This window comes from Cetorhinus maximus, chromosome 6 (genome assembly GCF_964194155.1).
Source record: "Cetorhinus maximus chromosome 6, sCetMax3.hap1.1, whole genome shotgun sequence".
NCBI lineage: Eukaryota > Metazoa > Chordata > Chondrichthyes > Lamniformes > Cetorhinidae > Cetorhinus > Cetorhinus maximus.
The window spans coordinates 100,512,513-100,535,449 of NC_135884.1; positions in this window are offsets into that span (position 1 = coordinate 100,512,513).

Below are 22,937 nucleotides of genomic sequence, written 5' to 3' on the forward strand. Positions count from 1 at the left end.
AATTAAAATGGCAAACCAATGGGCATTTAATTGTACAGAACATTGATTTGCTGGCAAATTGCTAACTTTGAAAAGCCTGGACAAATGACATACTGTAATTTAGCAACATGAACTTTATTCAGTATTGTATATTTACAAATTGAAAGACCAGTAACAGCTGTGTTGGAGACAGTACAACTGATTGGTCACACTTTCATCCCGGTTGTCACTGTAAGCTGGAAAACTGTATTGTGTACTAGGTAAGTGTGAATGTGAATGGAGGTGTAATACTATATGACAAGCTACTAACAGCTTTGTGAAACCATGTATTTTCCTTTCTTGTTTTTTTTTTAAATGTCTATCAATCAGTGGTGAGGTTGATGTTGTCACCTTAATAAGACAATCTAAAATGATAATTTTAAATTAAAGTTTCTGATTTCATTTTTCGACATTTGTCATTGGAAACAATGCTACTAATTTGTATGTTGTCTCACTAACATCTTACGGCTGCAATTATGCACCAGTTTTAATTTTATTTCTGGCTGTATGTTTTCAGTCCCACTGTCTCTTCCCCCCACCCCCCGCCTCCCCAAGCAGCTATTCTTGACACAACTCAAGTGTTGTGCTGATTCGGGAGGCAGTGTACAAACCCTGGCACATTGAAGAAAAGTGGTATAATTTACCTATCCTATCTTCTCTTTCTGCTAAATTTCCCAAATGAGTTCTGATTCTGGATATAACCAAACAGCAATTTAGAAAGAGAAGCATGCTGCAACTTAACAGTAATTTACATTTGCACTCTCACAAAACCCTGAGGTTGATGCTTTTGAGTTTGTACCAGGCACTTTGAAATATGGGAACAGGAGGTCTCATTTTCCTGATGTTATGAAGTGTACTGAAGCATGGCTTTGATTTTTTTTATGTGCGCTCTTTTTCCCTTGGTTGGGCTCTGCGAAACTAATGCTGATTTTTTTTTTTAATTTTAATTTTCTTTTTTTAGAATAAAACAATAAAAATGGTGTGACACTATTTAAAGATTTAAAAGTTCTGTTAATCTAGTAATTCTAGTTTTGTGTACTTAACTGTGCTCAGCTTGAAATTATAGTCATTTTGTTTAAAGGAAGGGAAGGGTGATAATAAAATTTTAAATTCTGTATACAGTATAAAATGTATACATTGTAATTTAATGATTTTCTTTTGTTGCTCCAAACTCAGGTATGATGCATACAATTACAGCATGGAATGTGAAGCAAGATGTTTCATTTTACCAACACAATACTCATGAACTAATTTCTGCTCCATGCTCAATATCAGTTTAGTTTTGTTATGAATTCAATAAATGAACACACAAATTGTGCACAAGTACAATGGTTGTTCAGTTTGAGCATAGTAAGTATTTGTGAAGCAAAAATTACCAAGTACGAGCATGAACATTTGAGAAACTTTTAAAACAAAAGCAAAACACAAAAAAAAACAAAATGTGTACTAGAAAGATGTTAAAACAAAATGTATTCTGTTGTATTTTGACAGAATTATTTTTATTAAAATACACAGTCATGTGCTAAATTGCTGTTGGATTTTTTAATAACTTCTGCCCATAGATTTTTTGCAGTTGGTCATGTATACTTTTTCCATTGCTACAAACTTAGTTTATAAATTGCAAATTAGAAACAGCTTGTCAGTTTCATTAAAATAAACATGCACAGTAATTGATGAAAGTCAAACACTTGGTTAAAGCAATGCACATTCACTTCTCAAACCTGGTGCAAAGTCCAGAATGAGCTGATGGACCATATTTCTCCTTGCTCTCCTACAAAGGCCCCCAAAGAAGCCATGGAGCTTTAATTGACTATACTGAGTATCATCGGTCATTTGCCTTTCATTTAATTTTTATTTTGATGCAGAATTAGTGTAAAATTGTTTAAATACTCTGCAGCTCCTGGTTGTTTAGATCAATTCATTGACAGTGAATGCGAATTTCAAACACAATTTTCACATTTAGTTACAAAGTAAGGCTCAAAAAAATTATTTTTTTTATCACTGGAGCAGAGGGGATTACGGAAGGGGTGGTGAGCAGGATAATCTAGATGAGGCTTTCAACATAGTGAAAGATTTTGAGATGGTAAATAGTAGAAAGGATTGTTTCCACTAGGTGGTAAATGGCTAACAAAGATATAAATCCCAAGTTTGGCACTAAAAGAATAAAGGGAGAAACTAGAATTTTTTTTGAACTGGTAATTAAAACATGGAATGCCTTGCTATAACTAGTATAAGTGATAACATAATTTGAAAGGGAATTTGTTAAGGCATTTTCAAAGGAATAATATAAAATATGAGACTTGATAGCTATAATTGAATGAGAAAAGATGTGTTGGATTTAATGGGCTCTTGTACTGTCATTACTGATTCTGCAATGCTGTATTTTTTTATTTTAAGGAGCTGCTTGTGATCATTAAAAATTAAATCTTAACAGTCCTCTGCTTTGCACCCGTCACTAGTTTCAGAATGATTATGAAGTTATTTAGAGAGGGAAATGAGCAAGTCCCAAGGACATTTATCCAGGATCCATGCTTCCAGTCGGCAGGATTGAGGTATTCTCTGTAATGAGGTGGCAGAGTATTCTCATGGGTAATGTTTTTGGCTGATTTTCCTCATTAGCCTTCTGCTGAACACAAAATTACACACCAATCAAGCACCTAACTGATGGACCACCGATTTAGGTTTGGGTCAGATCAGTAGGGACAATGTCGGTGTGTTTAAATAGAACACTAGCAGTTAAATTATCAATTTGCAAGAGTTGATGTTTGCAAGCACTGTTTATTGTCAGTTGAAGGGAAAAGGAAAGGGAGGAAAGAAAAAGGTATATGGAAAATAACGATCAAGGAAAAGCTAAATTAGAATTTTAAAAATCTGTTACAATGGTGATGTACTTGCTGTCCGCATGGTGGTGATGCATTTAAATCTCAAATTACAGCACTGAGAAGGAGCAAAGTGTTAGCTTTCTTTCCAAAGATTTTTTTCGTGTGTTCTTGACTTTAGCTTTAGAACTGGGAGAGCTCACTCCAGACTTGCGAGCATAAACTAGGCTGATACACCAGTGGAGTACTGAAGCAATGCTGCATTGTTATAAATGCCATCTTTCAGAGGCTAGGTTAAATCAAGGTTCCATCTGCCTGATTAAGTCGATGTTCCAATTTTATTGTACTGTTGGAATAAAGCAGCAAGCTCTGCTGTGTCCTTGCCGATATCCCTCACTCAGCAAATACTGTCAAGAGAAAAAAATCATTTTGTCATTCATCTTATTGCTGTTGATGGAACATAATTGCAAAATAATTGTAGCTTTGGCCTATATCGCATTCACTGTACTCAATCTTTTGCCATGTGAATAGCCTTGAGTAAATGCAATTTTTTTCTCTTGCTACAGGGAGTTCACAGGTACTTAAGAATATCAACAGTTCAGTTACCCTTTCATTAACTTTCCTGATTACTTTTGGCCTTTAGCCATCTGTTTTAGATTTTATTTATTTCTCCAATCAATTACACAACTTATGTTGGAATGCCAGTGCAATAATTCTGAAGTTGTAGGCCATGGTGTGTTCCACCACCGTGCTGAATATCAATGCCAACAGAGGTCCAATCGAGAGGCAGCAACACGTATTTAACACCCCCTTACGAGTAGCAGTTTTGGAACACTTTATAAAAAGCTAAGGATGCAAGCAGAGGAGAAAGAAGAAGCTACTGTTATCAAGGTAATAACTTGTGTTAAATCAGGTAAGAACTAGAGGAGACCAATGTCCAAAAGTCAACTGCAGAGGAGAAATGAAATAGTGGAATCAATTGTCAGAGGTTGAGGTGAATGGGAAGATGTAGGGAGCCAAAGTTACACAGGATGTACTTTGTGTCTGGTGCAGTCTTGACTCTGGCAGAATGAAAGTCTATTTGAAGGGACTTGAAATAGCGATAGGCACATAGTTCTAGATATGGAGGGGAGGATTTGAGAATGTGCTATTTGAAGGGATTTAGGATTCTCCTTGAGAAAGGAATAGGAGGGAAGAGATAATTGATTTGAAGGAGATAATAACATTGCCATGAAGGGCCATGAAGGCTCGAAACGTTAACTGATTTCTTCTCCGCCGATGCTGCCAGACCTGCTGAGTTTTTCCAGGTAATTCTGTTTTTGTTTTTAATAACATTGCCAGTTGGGAGAGACTGATACCACAAGCACCCAAGGATTATGAAATTGGGTGGTCAGAAACTGGGATTAGAAACAATTGAGGGAGGAGGTGGTGGGGTTCAAAATTATATGAATTGTGGCAGAAACTGCAGAGAACAAGGGGATGAAGGCACAGTTGAGTGGAGGGTGGATGGTATAGCTGTGACTTAAGAAAGCAGCAGCTATTAGCTGATGACCTCAATATTAGCAACACAAATATCCTTATGTTTTTCATATTTTAAGTCAGAATGGTGATCTGAGGTTGAATTTGGGAGTGGTTTCTGCTTTCCAGAATGAATAGTTTGGTTTTGGCCAGGTAAAGGAAATTGGTATAAATTTAAATATTCTGGCTCAAACTAAAGCTGATGATGCACAGTCAGACCCAATGAAAGAAAAATCTTGTATTTATATGGCACCTTTCACAAAAAGCTTTAGAGTCAAGGAAACATAAAAAATTCTCAAGGGCTTGATAGGGTTGATACTGGGATGATATTTTCTCTGGCTGGGAAATCCAGACCTAGGGGTCACAGTATCAGAGTAAAGGCCTGGTTATTTAGGACTGAGATCAGGAGAAATTTCTTCCCTCAAAGAGTTCTGGTAATGAATCTTTTAAATTCTCTTCCACAGAGGGCTCTGGATGCTCAGTTCTTGAGTATATTCAAGACCGAGATCAGTAGGTCTTTGGATGCCCTGGGAGTCGAGCGATATGGGGATAGAGCAGGAAGGTGGAGCTGAACTACAAGATCATCTGTGATATTATTGAATGGCAGAGCAGACTTGAAGGACTGAATGGCTTACAGCTGCTCTGATTTCTTAAGTTAGTGCTTTTGAAGTGCAATCACTGTTGTAATGTTGGAGACAACATGTGCATTTGATTTTAAGGCTGCAGAGATAGACATTATAATTATTGAGCAGTGAGAGTGGAAAATTGAATGAGACCTGAGTGGAAATCTTAAATGACAGGGAGAAATGTGTCAAAAGGTGAGTGTGAGACAGCTTTAGAGAAGATTGTCCTAGACAAAACAAAAACAGAACAAGTAGCAGCCAAGTACCTTCCCAAAGCGTGGGGAGGAAAATCTGAGAGCACTACCACCTTACTGCCAAAAACTGCCCTTCCGTACAACTTAAATAAGAACTAATTGGTTAATTATAATGTTTCCAACATTGTGATTCAATATGCAGCCACAGGATTTAAAGCTTAGGTTGTAGAGTTACTGCATTAATTTGATTTACGTGTAATAGGATTACAAGAGATGTGAATTGGAAGATCTCCTTCAGATGTGCTTGGCCTACTGATTAACTTGCAGGATTCTTCTGTAACACCAACAATCACAAATTACTAAACGTTGCATAATTATCCATTCCCTCTTTATTCTTATGTGACCCAGTATTATGGGGGAATGCATAATTATTAGCTCAATTACAGATGTAGTTCCATAGACTGGCCTCCTGTAATCATTTGGCCTGTCATGTAAGTGCTAGCTCTGCAAAAGTAACTCGCCTAATCCCACTCCCTTGCCTTTTTCCTGCAGCCCTAAATGAGTGTCCTCTGGTCCTGGATCCTTCCACCAATAGGAATAGTTTCTCTGGCTCTATTCTGTCCAGACCCCTCATGATTTTGAACACCTCTATCAAATATCCTCAATCATCACTTCAAGTAGAACAACCCAGATTCTCCAAACTATGCACATAACTGAAGTTCCTCATCCCTGGAATGTGAATCTTTTCTCCACCCTCTCTAATGCCTTCTCTAATTATTCCTAAAGTGTGGTGTCCACAACAGGATGCAATACTTCAGTTGAGGCTGAACCGGTGTTTTATACAAGTTTATCAAAGTTTCCTTGCTTTTATAAAGCTCAAGATCTTGTTTGTTTCATTAACCACACTCTCAATCTGCCCTGCCACCTTCAATGATTTGTGCACATATACCCCAGGTCCCTCTGCTCCTGCTCCTCCTTTTGAATTGTTCCCTTTATTTTTTATTGCCTTTCTTCATTCTCCTTACCAAAATTAATCACTTCATGCTTCTCTGCATTACTTTTCATCTGTCACTTGTCCACCCATTGCACTATGTCTATATCCTCTTGAAGTTTAACACTATCCTCCTCACTGTTCACAATACTTACAAGTTTTGTGTCATCTGCAAATTTTGCAGTTGTGCCCTATACACCCAAGTCTAGATCAATATATATCAAGAAAAGCAGGGGTTCTAACACAGACCCATGGGAAACCCTAGTGTAAATGACATTCTTATTTTATCAGTAAGGAAATCAAGGGTTATGGGGAAAAGGCAAGGAGAGTGGAGTTGAGGATTATCAGATCAGCCACGATCTCATTTAATGGTGGAGCAGACTCATTGGGCCGAATGGCCTACTTCTGCTCCTACGTCTTATGGTCTTAAACTTTCCTCCAGTCCACTACTGTTTCCTGTCACTCACTCAATGCTGCTACTGCCCCTTTTATTCTTTGAGCTCTATCTTTGCTTACAGCCCTGTTTTGTAGCACTTTATTCCTTGTGCCTTTCGGAAGTCCATGTGCACCACATCAACCATATTACCTCGCATCTACTCCCTGTGCTACCTCACCAAAAGACTCAAGCAAGTTTGTTAAACACAATTTTCCCTTATCAAATCTGTGCTGGCTTTCCTTAATATTTGCCCAAGTGGTTTAATTTTGCCCCGAATTATGGGCAGAATTTTCCCTCTGGCGGAGGGGATGTTTAGGAGTGGGCATGTGCAGGCATGCCTCCAATTGGCGCTCCCAATCGGGGGCGTGGCCCTTTTACATGGGCAGGCCAGTGTGATGTCCACAAGGAAGCGCTATGCGCTCCCTGTGTGCGCGGGAGGGGAGGATTCCTTGAGCCGAGAGTGCGCTCTTTCACGCATGTGCATGAAGAGCACACAGATCTCCCTGAGGCTAAGTGCTGCCTTAGGGAGATCGGCTCCACAATAAAAAATCTTAGAAATAGAAGAAAAAAAAATTCCCTGACATGTCCCCTCGTGTGACACTGTCACATGAATTGGGACATGTCCATCACTTTTAAATACACTTTCATTGCATTTTTTTAAAACCTCATCCCGCTCATGCTTTTTCCAGTGGCTGCCAGGGCTCCTGGCCTGCCTGCCAACCTTAAGGTTGGACAGGCAGGTCCATTAATTACTTTAACGACTTTGTCAATGGCCTCAATTGGCCATTGACGGGTTGGCGGGCACACAACTGACTCTGCTGAGCCCCTGCCTATCTGAAAATTGAAATGAGGCGGGGTGACATTGGGGAGTTCCGCCCGACATCATCCCGCGTCATTTTACACGTCGACAAGCGGGAAATCCTGGCCTATCATTTTTAAAAGCTGCTTCTTCACTGAGGTTAAACTGATTGGCCTGTAGTTGCTGGGCTTAGCTTTACACTGTATTTTTGAACAATGGTGTAACATTTGCAATTCTCCAGTCCACTGGTGCCACCCCTGTATCCAAGGAAGATTGGAAAATTATGACCAGTGCATCTCGTCTGGTCCTAGTGACTTATCAATATTAAGTACGCCAACCAAACTAATGCCTTGTCTTTATCTATTTTCAATCCATCAAGTATCTCAGCTACCTATTTTTTCACCAGACTTGGGCAGCATCTTCCTTGGTAAAGACAGATGCAAAGTATTCATTTAGTATCTCAGTAATGTTCCTGCTTCCATGTTTGAATCCCCTTTTGGGACCATAATCGGTCCGAATCCTCCTTTTAACACCCTTTTATTATTTATGTCTATAGAAGACCTTGGATTCCCTTTTTGTGTTACCTCTCTGTTTCTTCTCATATGCCCTTTGCTTCTCTCATTGCCCCCCCCACCCCCGCACTTCCCTTCTGAACTTTCTACATTGAGCCTGCTTCTCAATTGTATTATCTACATGATATCTGTCATATGCTCCCCTTTACTCTGCTTCATCTTTATCTCTCTTGTCATCCAGGGAGCTCTGGATTTGTTTGCCCTAACTCTCTCCCCCTTTTGAGAATGTATATTGACTGCACCTAAACTATCTCCTCTTTAAAGTTCCATTACAGTTTTGTCTGCCTATCTTTGATTCCCGCTTATTTGAGCCAGATCTGTACTCCCCCATTGAAGTTGGCTTTCCCCCAGATAATTATTCTTACTCTGGATTGCTGCTTGTCCTTCTCCAGAGCCATTTTAAACCTCATGATGAGTGTGGTATCAAGGAGCCCTAGCAAAATTGGAGCCAATGGGAATCGGGGGGAATCTCTCCGCTGGTTGGAGTCATACCTAGCACAAAGGAAGACGATTGTGGTTGTTGGAGGTCAATCACCTCAGTTCCAGGACATCACTGCAGGAGTTCCTTACGAAACTCAGCTACTTCAGCAATGATCTTCCACCGATCGTAAGGTCAGAAGTGGGGATGTTCATTGATGATTGCACATTGATGAGTTGCGAATGGTGTTGGAACATTACTGAAGTAGCCCATGTCCAAATGCAGCAAGACCTGGACAATATCCAGGCTTGGGCCAACAAGTGGCAAGTAACATTCCTGCCACTCAATTGCCAGGCAATAACTATCTCCAATGAGAGAATTTTACCATTGCCCTGGACATTCAATGACATTATCATTGCTGAATCCCCCACTATCAACTTCCTGGGGGTTACCATTGACCAGAAACTGAACTGCTCTAGCCATATAAATGCTGTGGCTACAAGAGCAGGTCAGAGGCTAGGAATTCTGAGGCAAGTAACTCCCCTCCTCACTCCCTAAAACCTGTCCACCATCTATAAGGCACAAGTCAGGAGTGTGATGGGATACTTTCCATTTGCCTGGATGACTGCAGCTCCAACAACACTCAAGAAGCTTGACAACATCCAGGACAAAGCTTGCTTGATTGGCACCCCATCTACAAACATTCACTCCCTCCATCACTGACGAATAGTGGCACCAGTCTGTATCATCTGCAAGATGCACTGTAGAAATTCACCAAGGCTCCTTAGACAGTACCTTCCAAACCCATGACCACTACCGTCTAGAAGGACAAGGGCAGCAGACACGTGGGAACACCACTGCCACCTGGAAGTTATCCTCCAAGCCACTCACCATCTTGACTTGAAAATATATCGCCATTCCTTCACTGTTGCTGGGTCAAAATCTTTGAACTCCCTCCCTAACAGCACTGTTGGCGTACCTACACCACAGGGACTACAGTTCAAGAAGGCAGCTCACCACCACCTTAAGGGCAATTAGGGATGGGCAATAAATGCTGGCTTAGCCAGCAACACCCACTTCTGTGAATAGAAAAATACACGAAACGTTCCCCTACTGACACTTGATCTGCTTGAACCATTTAATTCCCCAGAACCAGGTCCAGCAATGCCTTTTTCCTCGTTGGACTGGCAACACACTAATGTAGAAAATTCTGCTGAACACACTATAGAAACTCTTGCCCCTCTCTGTCCTTTACATTATTACTATCCCAGTCTGTATTAGGATTATCAGTTTCCTGTTATAACTACTGTGTAATTCTTTGCACCTCTGTAATTTAATTAAATTTGTTCCTGTATATCTTTCTGACTAGTTGGTGGCCTATACAATACACCCAGAAATGTAATGGCATCTCTATTGCTTTAATTCTTTCTAAATGGATTATGCCCTTAAGCCCCCTTGGATATCCTCTTCCAACAATGAAATGTTCTCTTTAATCAATTCTGGTACCCTTTCTCCTTTCTTTCCTTCCCTATCTTTCCTGAGCACCTTGTATCCTGAAATATTTAGTATCCAGTCCTGCACTCCTTTGAGACAGGTCTCGTAACACCACAATATCATATTTCCACCCGGATGGTTTTGCCTGCAGCTCACCAATCTTATTTACCACACACCACACGTTCACATACTTGCAGAATAAACTTAATTTAGAACCTATACTATTCCCTCTTACTCTGACTCCACCTAATTCCTTACTGTTTCCTACTCTAGTGCTATTTATCTCTCTGTTCTCTATGCACATTGGTTCTTCTCATTTAATGCAGAGAAAGTTGAGATTGCACTATATTATAGCTTGACTTGGAATGGAATTTGGACTTTTGCTCTGGCTGGTTTCCTTAATATCAAATTCAGAAGTGTTCATTACATATTATATATGGCTAGTGCAGTTCAGTTTCTAGTCAATGGTAACCTCCAGGATTTTGATAGTGGAGGATTCAGCAACGGTAATGCCTTTGAATGTCAAGGGGCGATGGTTAGATCCAATCTTGTTGGAGATGGTCTTGCTGCATTTGGACATGGACTGCTTCAGTATCTGAGGAGTCACGAATGGTGCTGAATATTGTGCAATATTAGTGAGCAAGAGTTGCTTTTTTATGAACTGACTTAAAAGTTACACATCCAAATTCCAACACAGGCTAATTGAAGTTTGGAAAACCAGCAGCCCAGTATGCATTTGAGTGACTGCAATACTATTAAACATATGGTTCTTTCTGAGTAACGTGATTTTCTTTTAATCCTACCGAAACAGGAACTTACCCAAAACTGTTGCCCAAATCCTAACCTGCACCAAGTTTTGTTCATCCATAAATCCAGTGCTCGCTGACCTACCTCAGTTTCCAATCTGGCAATGTATTTTTTCATGGGATGTGGGCAATGCTGGCTAGGCCAGCATTTATTGTCCATCCCTAATTGCCCTTGAGAAGGTGGTGGTGAGCTGCCCTCTTGAACCGCTATAGTTTATGTGGTGTAGGGTGTACCTACAGTGCTATTAGGGAGGAATTTCCAGGATTTTGACCCGGCAACAGTGAAGGAATGGCGATATATTTCCAAGTCAGGATGGTGAGTGGCTTGGAGGGGAACGTCCAGGTGGTGGTGTTCCCATGTGTCTGCTGCCCTTGTCCTTCTAGATGGTAGCGGTCATGGGTTTGGAAGGTGCTGCCTAAGGAGGCTTGGTGTGTTCCTGCAGTGCCACATATAGATGGTACACTGCTGCCACTGTGCTTTGGTAGTAGAAGGGGTGAATGTTTGTTGATGGGGTGCCAATCAAGCAGGCTGCTTTGTCCTGGATGGTGGCAAGCTTCTTGAGTGTTGATGAGGCTGTACTCATCCAGTCAAGTGGAGAGTATTCCATCACACACCTGATTTGTGCCTTGTAGATAGTGGATAGCCTTTGGGGAGTCAGGTAGTGAGTTAATCGCTGCAGGATTCCTAGCCTCTGACCTGCTCTTGTAGCCACAGTATTTATATGGCTAGTCCAGTTCAGTTTCTGGTCAATAGTAACCCCCAAGATGATGTTTTGGGGTTTCAGTGATGGTGATGCTGCTGAATGTCGAGGGGCGATGGTTAGATTCTCTCTTGTTGGAGATGGTCATTGCCTGGCCCTTGTGTAGCGTGAATGTTACTTGCCACTTGGACAACATCCAGGTTTGGGCTGACAAGTCTTGCTGCATTTGGACCTGAACTACTTCAGTATCTGAGAGTTGTGAATGGTGCTGAACATTGTGCAGTCATCAATGAACATCCCCACTTCTGACCTAATGATGAAGGGAAGGTCATTATGAAGCAGCTGAAGGTGGTTGAGCCTCGGACACTACTGCTGGAGTTCTTCAGGATAATGGCCTGGATCTGAGATGATTAACCTCCAACAACCACAACCATTTTCCTTTGTGCTAGGTATAACTCCAACCAACAGACTTTTCCCCCTGATTCCCATTGACTCCAGTTTTGCAAGGCTCCTTGATGCCACACTCGGTCAAATGTGGCCTTGATGTCTCGATTTAACAATTCATATCCTTGTTTTACCATGGCCTCCTCTAACCGCTTTTATTTATTCAGTGCCTTTAATAAAATGTCATCAGGAACATTATAAAGCAAACTTTCACACCGAGCCACATAAAGTGTTAGGGTAGATGGCCAAAAGCTTGGTCGAAGATTTAGGTTTCAAGGAGCATAATAAAAGAGCAAAAGGAGGCAGAGGCGTTTGGGGAGGGAATTCCAGAGCATCGGGCCTTGGCAACGAAAGGCAATGCCCATCAATGGCAGAGTTATTAAAATCAGGAATGCTCGAGAGACTGGAATTAAAATAATTTTTCACATTTCTCCAAGATGTGGTGCTGGAAAGAGAGAGAGAGAGGACAGGCAAGGCCATGGAAGGATTTTGAAACAAGCGTGAAAATTTTAAAACCGAGACATTGCTTAACCAGGAGCCAGTGTAGGTCAGCAACCATAGGAGTGATGAGTGAACAAAACTTGGTGCAGTTATGAACATGAACAGCAGCAGTTCTGGTGACCTCCAGTTTAGAGGGTAGAATGTGGGAGGCAAGCCAGGTGTGTTGAAATAGTTAGGTCTAGAGGTAACAAAGACATGGATGATAGATTCAGCATCTGTTGAGATGAGGCAGGGCCAGAGCCAGGTGCTGCTGCAAAGGTGGAAAAAGGTGGCCTTATTGGATATGTGGTTGGGTGCTCATCTCGGTCAAATATGACAGCAAGGTTGCGAGCAGCCTAAGTCAGCCTCAGTTAGTAGCCAAGGATGGGGATGGTTGTTATCTAAGAAACGGACTCTGTAGGAGGACTGAAGATGTAACTTCTGAACTCCCCAATGTCAGATTAGAGCGGGTACCCCAAAGATGCGCTGGGAATCCCTCTCGGGACTTTACAGGTAAGGGTTTGCACGGCAATTGCCCAGAAATGCCCACTTCCTCTGGGCAATTGCCCCTGTGCTGGGAACCATCCAAAAATGCAATCTAAATCACAAGCTTTGGATGGTTGTGGCTGTGTTACACAACTAGTTACCCAGAAAATGTTAGAAGAATTAAAACCTCGTCTAATTTCTCAGTAGCTATTGTAAAGACGCAGACTGACCCACTCCACGGGACTTCCCCCACACCCCTGAGTAACCACCTCCCCCCAACCCCACGGTATTCCCCACCACCCCCCCAACCTCTGAGTAACCTCCCCCCCATGGATTTCCTCCCAATGGCACGTGAGTTCCCCCACCCCGCACCAAGTTCTGACTGCTCCCCAACCCCCCCCCCCGGAGATCCGACCCCCACCCTCAACCTCAGATTCCCCGCTGATCTCTGATTTTCCCCCCAAATCCTATCCAGTTACCATAAACGCTTAACCTGGCCTGTCAATTTCAATGGGACCTTTAACTTACCTGATTTACGGAAGCTAGTGCCATAAAAAAGAGGGCATGTCCTTCTTCAATCCGTCTCTGGACTGCAACGCTGGGCCCCGGACAGCTGCGCTGTCTGGATCTCATCCGGCCTGAGTTAGAATGTTGGGCAAAACAGGCATGGAAGAAATTTAATGTAAGTGATTGGACACGGAGTGGCAATCTGATGCTGATTGCCACTCTGAGGAAGTTACAGCCCAATGGCTTTGATTTTTCTAATGTTTAATTGGAAGAAATTTCTGCTGATCCAATACTTGATGTTGAAGGTAGCTCACAAAGATCACTGTCCAGGCGCGCACACGTAAAAGGAACAACTGTGTCAAGGCACAGCATCTTTAGAATAAACTGTTGTGATGACTACAGGTTGAATGTCATAGTCAAAGAGCAAATTAACTGCCTATGAAATGCTGAAAATGTGTTCTTACTACAGATTACATTTTAAAAATTCACAAACATTTACAAAATAAATACCCCAAAGCATTTTACAGAGGAAATAGATAAGGAAATGGATGCCAGGCCTTGGAGGGAGAGATTAGGAGGGGTGACTGAAACCTCAGTAAAAGAGATGAGTTTGGAGAAAGGCATAAGAACTAGAGTGAAAGTCATCTAGTAAGATGGTTTGAGGCTATATATGTTGTATTACTCACTTCAGACTGAGTGAATACAATAGTTTAGGTGATTTTATTGAAAGGATGTATTATTCATGATTGGTTGTTCCTGATAAATCCAACGGATCCATTATTCATAATGGAGCTATGTATTTAATTTTCTCCAGTTAAAGGAAGATAGTAATGGGTGAGGTAATTCATCCCCTGAAACCTGTTCCACTATTCAGTTAGATCATGGCTGAACTGTATCTCAACTCCATTTATCCACCTTTGTTCCATATCCTTTTAAACCTCTATGCAACAAAAATGTAGCAATCTCAACCTTGGAAATTTCAATTGATTCAACATCCAGAGGATTCACTTTTAGAGGAGCGAGTTCTTTATTCGCACAATGTGTAATGGAAATAAAATTTTTTGATCTTGCTCCAAGATGCCTTGGCTATAATTTTAAGATGTCCTTTTATTCTGGATTCCTTTACTGTAGAGTATTCTGTGATAGTGTGTCATAACGGCACAGAAGGAGGCCATTGGCCCATCGGGTCTCTGTAGAACAATCTATTCAGTCTCATTCCCCTGCTTTATCCCTGTAGCCCTGTAAGTTTATTTTCCTCAAGTGCCCATACAATTTCCTTTTCAAATTATTAATCACCTCTGCTTCCACCACCCTCAGGAGTTCCAGGTCAATTACCACTGCTGCGTAAAAAAAAAAAAGTTCTTCCTCACATCCCATGTGCCTCTCTTGCCCCAAACCTTAAATCTATCTCCCCTAGCCTTTGCACCATCAGCAACTGGGAACAGATTTCTCCCTTCTCCTAACTATGCTTCAGTTCTGCCGAAGGGCCATGAAGGCTCGAAACGTTAACTGATTTCTTCTCCGCCGATGCTGCCAGACCTGCTGAGTTTTTCCAGGTAATTCTGTTTTTGTTACAGATTTTCTTTGTCCACCTTATCTAAACCTGTCAAATTCTTGTACAACTCTTATCAAATCTCCCCTCAATCTCTTTTGCTCCAATCCCAGCTTCTCCAACCTAATCTTGTAGCTAAAAATCACTCATCTCTGGAACCATTCAGGTCAATTTCCTCTGCAGCCTCTCGAGAACCCATGCATCTTTCTGAAAGTGTGGTGACCAAAACTGGGCCAGAGGAAATAGTTTCCCTATATCTACCCTATCAAATCACTTAATTATTTTAAATACCTCAAGTGGATTACCCCCTCAACTGACTGAACTTGAAGGAATAAAGGCAAGTCTATGCAATCTCTTCATAATTAACCCTTTTAAGTCCTGGTATCATTCAGATAAATCTGCCCTGTGACTATTGACAAGGACATTTTAGAGAACTCCCCTGCTGCTCTTCAAATAGTGCCGTAGAATCTATTACATCCATCTTAGAGGGCAGTTTAATATGTTATCCAGAAGGCTGTATCTTCAAAAGCGCAGCACTCTTCAGTACTGCATTGAAGTGTCAGTCGGGATTATGTGATCAAGTCTCCACAGTGGGCTTGGTCCACAACCTTTAGAATTATATCCATGCATGCTACAACTGTGTGGGGATTCACTAGCAATACGAAACACATCTTTCAACTTTTCTGTAAAGAGGCACTCTATAGGCAAAATATTTTCAATGAACCCCCTATTTAAAACTGCACACTTTCACCTCCTTTGATTTGGTTGCATTGCTTATCTACCTTGTTTTCCCCTGTAAATACTAATAAACAATAGTAAAATTAAACACATGTTACAAATGAATAGAATTGACTTGTTGCAATTGTACCCATTCAAGCGAGTGGTGTGTCCCATCCTAACACTCCTAATATTGCTATTTAGATGGAGTAGAGACTTAGAGGGATTATGAGATGAGTCACTCATTACAGAGTACCTAGCCTCTTCACTGTTTTTGTAGTCAGTATTGTTCTGTCTCGTATAGTTAAACTTTGCACACACACCCCCCCCCATAAATATTGAATGGGTAGTGAACTCAGCACTAGTGGCCCTGTTGATGATCAGGGTAGATGGTTGGGGTGTTAAAGTTCTTTCCCTTTAGTCAGAAGGCGCTGACTTATGCTGTTGTACTGCTCCCTGGGTGCTGACAACACTTGAACACTTTTCCCAAGTAGGCATGCTTCATTTGTGAATCTGGATATTGAATGACAGCAGGCTTCATAACTGGGACAGAGGGCCATTACAATTGAATTCTATTCTGTCCTCACTTAATGTCCGTATATATGCGCTTTCTGGTAGGAGCCACAGAATAGACGTTAAGAGTGGGCAGAGTTTTGGTGTCTCTAGACCACGAATGCTGAGGTTAATTTCTGCCATTGCTACCACCATCCAGGCTGAGAACAGCTAACTCAACTCAGTTCAGGAATCCAAACTGAGACCCTCACTGTCTATATGACTCACTTGCACACTAGAAGAGAATAACTATGTCATCAGACTTATTTGTTTTGCTCAACATCACAGATGTGCACATCCACATCTTGTTGAAGAAATGTGACCTTTTAGTTGATTTACAAGTTCACCTTCCTAATTTTTCCAATTCCTATCTCCAGTAAGTGCTCCACACCCTTCTATTTATAACACATTGCACCCATAATGCAAGCAGTGGTGTGTGTGAGGGTAAGAACAAAAGCAGGTTATTTTAAGATTTCACATGATGTTCGGTTGTTTGCACATTCCAGTGACATCAAGGATGTGAAGCATGATTCGCCTTTATAGTGCCTCTATTATTAATTTGTGGTTCTACTATTGTTGATGTAGTGACATTGGATTTAAAGTCATGTATTGTGTAAGGTGAATACCTTTTTTAAAAAAAGAGTATTTGAATAAAATTGGTCAATCTGCTTTGGTGTAACAAATGATACATTGAAGAATGTGGTGTCTTTCTTACCTGCCTTTTCTGCCTTCATGTTGCTATTTCTTCTCTGTTTCTCCTCTTCTGTTTTGGCTTCTTCCTCTCTCTTTCTCTATTTTTCTATTACCCTCTGTAACACTACTTGCTTTTTGCACTGTCCTTCTTGGCTTCTCTTGCTATACTTTTCTTTCATTTGTTTTCCTCTTCCTTTTCAATGAGAAATGGCGGATGGTATGACATGGAGCTACCAATGCCTATAGGCTGCATTGGGGGCAACAGCTCCCTTCCAGTCAATCGTGCTTCTTATCACCCCTTGTCCCCATCGTTTACCTGATGTGCCGACTGAACAGTACTGATGCATTCTAGTAAATGAGGTGCACTGTACGTGTTCAGACCCACCCCAAAAGAGATTTAATTATAATTGTGCCTCATCCAAAGAGGGTGTTGAGCAGATTCAAACTTACACTGTTATAGCTATGCTCTGTTTTAAGATTGGTGATGAATGTGTGTGTTTATGGATGTTTTTATTACAAGCTTACATTGAAATGCTCCTGTAGTTGCATTTCATTCCGTGTGGTGTGGAGGTGTCACAAAAACATGCTTTAAACTGAATAATCATTTTTTAATCCACTGGCTAGAAACCCGAATTGAATTTTTGAAAACAGACACTCTTTTAAAACAAAGAAAGCTACCCAATTTACATCACTGTACCCTTCATGTTCCAATCCACTGAGATGGAGACACCATGTCTACAAAGATCCATCAAGGACAATGCCCTCAGGAAAATGTGTGTGAGCCATATATCCTGTCCCCATTAGCAAGGCATCAAGGCAAATCAGCTGGGATATTCAACAGTGGATCCCCAGACGTGAACTGATTAAGTTACAAGGAGGAATATACTAATAACGACCATGTTTGAATCCCTGGGTGGTGGTCATATGACAGACCCACCCTTTGTATGTTTAAGCTTCTGCTTTCTCTGCAGTAAGAACAAGCAGCTGAGATGCCGATGAGAGAACACCCAGGTGGGGTCCCTCATTCCTTTCTCTTTAACCCCACTTACAAGCTTTTGAATCCTCTTTACACACCATGCCCACCTAGAGTTGCTCCTGTTGTAAACAGAGATTTCTTGAACAAAATCAACCCCATACCACCATCTCCAGGTGAACAGTCAAAGCAGCCATCTACATCTTAAACCGCCATGATGCCGGAAGCATCGGGACTGCTGAGGGAAAGTCGCAAGACCATCAAATTGAGCCTGGAGCCAGCCAAGTCACCAGTCTCCATAGATATGTACCCCCTTTATTTCACTGGACTCTAATTTGATTAATTTATCCTTCCCCACTCTAATCTATTTGTGTGTATGAGAAAGTTGGTGCATATTTTATTACTTAGATTGGGTTAAGTATACTGTTATAAAGCTAAGTCTTTCTTTGTTAAAACTCAAGAAAACCTGTCTGGACCTTTTGTGATCACCACATGTAAATCATTAAATGCTCTGAATTGGCAAGCATACCCTTTTCAAAAAAACTTGTTGCAGTCGACTGGTGAGAGAGAAAGAGGGGAGCCAACCAACCCCTCCTCACTTGATCATAACAAATATATTTAATCATGTTATTGTGGAAAGTAACTTTTAAAAATATATTTTGTTCAAAACTTAGTTTGGATATGGAATAATTGAGAAAAAATGAGATCAGAATTTTTTAGATGAAAAATTATCAGAAAACATTTTTGAGTAAAAGCCAGCTTCAATTAAATTATGACAAGTTCACATAGGCAAAGGCTGTTATAAGTGTGAACATAATTTATAGAAGGGAAAAATTTGACATAAAATGCAACAGCAGGAAGTAAGGTTTCCTGGTTAGGTTTGTTTTAGAAACATAGATGTAGACTAACTCCTAGTCCAACCCCCTCATCTCTCCAACTCATTGACAGCAGGGCAATGTCACTTTCTGATATGGTGAACAGTCATACACGTAAAATTGGATTTCAACTCTGCACAAGGTTTGTTGATCTCTTGCAATTGGCTGCAGACAGGAGAAATCAACCATGCTTCCAGGTAATTGGTGTCCAGTGGAGACTGAAAGGTGTTTAGTTAGCCAAAGAATCTGCTGATACACGTGAAGAACAACTAGTTGAATGAGGTTAGAGGATTGATATCACACTTAGACCTATACCTAGCAAGAGTCAGCACTTTTCAGAAGGTAAGGGATAAAACTGCCAAAACAAATACTTTGGAAGTGACATATTGTTCAATTATTTCATGTAATTAACTAACCAGAATAGCTAATTTTTAACTTTAATTGAGAATGGGTTTCAGTTTGATTATTGTGTTCAATTACAGGAATCCATGGGTATGTGGAACTAATGGATAACTCTACCAAAGAACCAGAATTGACACAATGGACTGATAGCCTCATTCTGTGTTATATCATTCTATGAAAAGCTCTTAATGACCAGCTATATTGGGTCATGTGAGCTGAATGGATGACAGCTGCATTCCCAAAGACATGCTCTGTCTTTCTCAGAATTAAACAGATAGTTTTAAGTAAAAGAGTTCAGAAAATCTGACATTCCTAACACCACCCAGTGAGACTTGGAAACTAACAGTCATCACAGATGGTCTTGCCATTGTCTGCAGGTGTGAACATCTTGCACCTTCTTTCCAGTAAGACAAATCTGGTCTCTACTTTAACCTTTAACAACCAAGCCACCCTGGCTTACCGCTGGGCAGAACCCAGAGTAGGTCCCATGATCCTCCATTTCACCTTAAACTGACAGTTCTAAAACATAACAATCTTATAAACCTCTTACTTGTAATAGTTTCATCTCCTTGCCTGTTCTTTGGATATATTGGATGCAGTCTGAATGTGAGCTCTCAGTCGACTTAATTACAATGGAACAATCACCACAAATTCCCTGCAGCCTTGGAATAAAGCAAGATCTAACTTTGTTGTATCCGCTGTGTAATGTATAATTCATATTGACTTTGATTTGACCCTTATTAAAATACAAAAATAAGGTGAAATCATGTTTATTGATTTTTTTGTTGTGGTCATTTGGTGATTGCTGTTTCTTTTTATTTGTTTATCTCAACGTCAATTGTAACAAAAATTGGGGGCTCATCTGGGATACAAATTGTTTTGAAATTAGTTCACTGTAACTCTCCAGAATTCAAACAAACAGTATTTCACTTTTGCTCTCGCTGTATTCTTGCTGTGTAAATTGGCATGAGTACTATTGATGTACAAGCATTTGTTAAGAGAGAAGATTTGTCTTTCATTATGTTGCAAGAAAAGTTATTTGCCGTAGCAGAGCATATGGGTGTCAGTGTTAGACCAGGAACTGAGAAAGCAGAGATCAGTCAAGAATTGGCTAGTCACATGAAGCTCAAGAAAGCAATGGACATTTCTGTTAGTGTTCAAGTAAAACTAACCAGAGTTGAATTGAGAACTTGAAATGGAGCACAGTTCAAATTATGCAAACTTAAATTGAAGATAAAAGTACAATAATACAGCGAAAACACCCCTTGGCTTTGATTTGGCAAAGAATATTCATTTGTTACCTAAATTTAATAGGAATGAGTTGAAACATACTCTGCGTCATTTGAGAAAATTTCCAAGTGTTTGAATTGGCCTGAAATTTTTTGGACTATACTTCTATAGTGTTTTTATAGTTAAACTTTGGATGTGCACTTATTTTCCTAAGAGGAGCACTCAAATAGCTATGACAGAGTAAGGACTGCTGTTCTCGATGCTTATGAGTTGGTACCAGAGCCTAAGATAGAAATTTGAAAAGTAAACAGGGCAAGACCTATGTGGAATTTTCTAGAGAGAAAGAAATGGTATTAAGTAGATGGTATAGATTGATGAAGGTTTCAAAAGATTTTGAGAGCCTTAGGGAAGTGTTTCTGATGGAAGAATTCAAAAATAGCATCCCTTTGGGAATAAGGCCCCACCTGGAAGAACATAAAGTTTGTAAAATAAAGGAATTCACAGTAGTGGCACATGATTATGAATTGATAGAAAGGCATATTAGTAAGAGGCCAGTTTGGAAATTCCTATAGAAATTGGAGAGATAAGAGGTTTGATATTGAAAGGAAATTTGGCTCTAAGGAGGAAAATGGCCAAGGTGAAGATACAGGCACTCTTCAGAGTAGTAAAAGTGACAATTCAGAGGACAGGTTTGGTTTGAGGGGACTGACATGTTCTTTCTTATGACAATAATGCCATGTAAAGGATGAATGTTGGAACTTGAAAAACAAGCCTATCACATTTGTACAGTCAAATTGTGTCCCTCCAGAAAATAGTGTCATAGCAGATAAAGTTAAGCAGGTAATTTCTTGCACATTCACTGATAGAGTGAATGAGGTTGCAGAAAGCTATAGAAGTTGTGTGTTTGATGGTGAACTAACTTCACATTCGTCTGATGAGGCAGGCAAGGCAGTTATTACCCTTAGGGATATAGGGGTGACACAGTTACTAATGTTAGCAGGTGACGTGAATTTCCCTCCATATGGTTCAATGAATGTGAAGGTAGTGCATGGCATTGCTGGTTATTTACCCATTCCTTTGTATAGGGTTGATTTGAAATTTGACTGACTCATTGCTCCTGTTACCATTGGTATTATTCCTAATTTGCCTATTAGAGGTGTGGATTTTTTTGCGAGGGAATTACTTGGCTGGGGATAAGGTGTTGGCATTTCCAAAGCCAGCTGAGGCTGAGGTTTTGCAGGAAGAATTTCCCAGAATGTTCCCAGGTTGTGTTGTGACTAGGATTCAACTCATAGGGCTAAGCAGGATGAGGTGGTTTCAGTTGTCGTACAGACCACTCAGTAGTTTGGTTGGTTGAAACCTTTTTCAAGGATTTGGATGGGGATTTCGCTGCTGAAGGTTCCAAGGGTAACAATGGTAAATTGCTTAGCAGAATTTCCTTGGTTGAGGCACAACAGGCAGACCCTGACATGAGTTTTTCTCAGGTGGCATATTCTGAGGCAGAGGCTGGAAAGGTCCATGAGTGTTATTGTGTCAAAAATGGCATTTCGATGAGGAAGTGGAGACTTCCCCAGAGGCCAGCTGATGAGGCTCAAATTGTTGTCCCTCCTTGTTACCGCAATGAGATTTTGAGGATTGCCCATGAGATTCCAGTCGCAGGTCATTTGGATATTCGGAAGACTTAGGCTAGGATAATGACGCATTTTTATTGGCTGAAGTTGCACAAGGATGTGGTTGACTTTTGTAAAACGTTACACATGTCAGGTTGGGAAGCCACAACCTTCGATAAAGACCGCTCCATTAATGCTGATACCTGCATTTAATGAACTGTTTAGTAGGGTTATTGTGGATTGTGTTGGACCCTTGGCTAAGACTAAACCAGGTCATAAGTATCTTTTGACAATCATGCATTTATCCACTCGATTTCCAGAGGCAATATCGTTGAAAAAGATCATGGTGAAAGTTGTGATTGAGGCATTGGTTCACATTTTCACTTGATGTAGTTTGCCAAATGACATTTGGTTTGACCAGGGGTCAAATTTCATGTCAGGTGTTTCAGAAGATCATGTTTGAGTTAGGAGTGAAGCAACTCGTGTCGTCTGCATATCACCTGCAATCCCAAGGTGCTCTGGAGAGATATCAACAGACCCTAAAGAGTATGATTAGGGTGTATAGTGATGAGTTTCTTGAAGATAGGGATAAAGGATATCTTGCTTGTTATTTGTGACAAGGGACATGCCAAATAAGTCTCTTGATTTCATGCTATTTGAATTGGTCTTTGGCCATGATGTTAGGGATCTGCTTAAGCTCAGTAAGGAAAGATTTTTGACACAAGATGGTGAACTTAACCCCCTGAATTGTGTGTCAAAGTTTCGGGAAAACCTCTTAAAAGCTTGTGTGGTGGCTAGAGAATATCTTAAGGCTTCTCAGGAAATGACAAAAGCACAACCAGACAAAACAGCCAAGGTACATAATTTTAAACCAGGGGATAAGGTGCTAGTCTTGCTGCCTTTGCCTGGCAAGCCATTGAAAGCTAGGTTTAGTGGACCCTATTGCATCAAAAGAGACTCAGTGATGTAAACTATGTGGTTAGTATCCCAGATAGTCAAAAGAGTATATCATGTAAACATGCTGAAA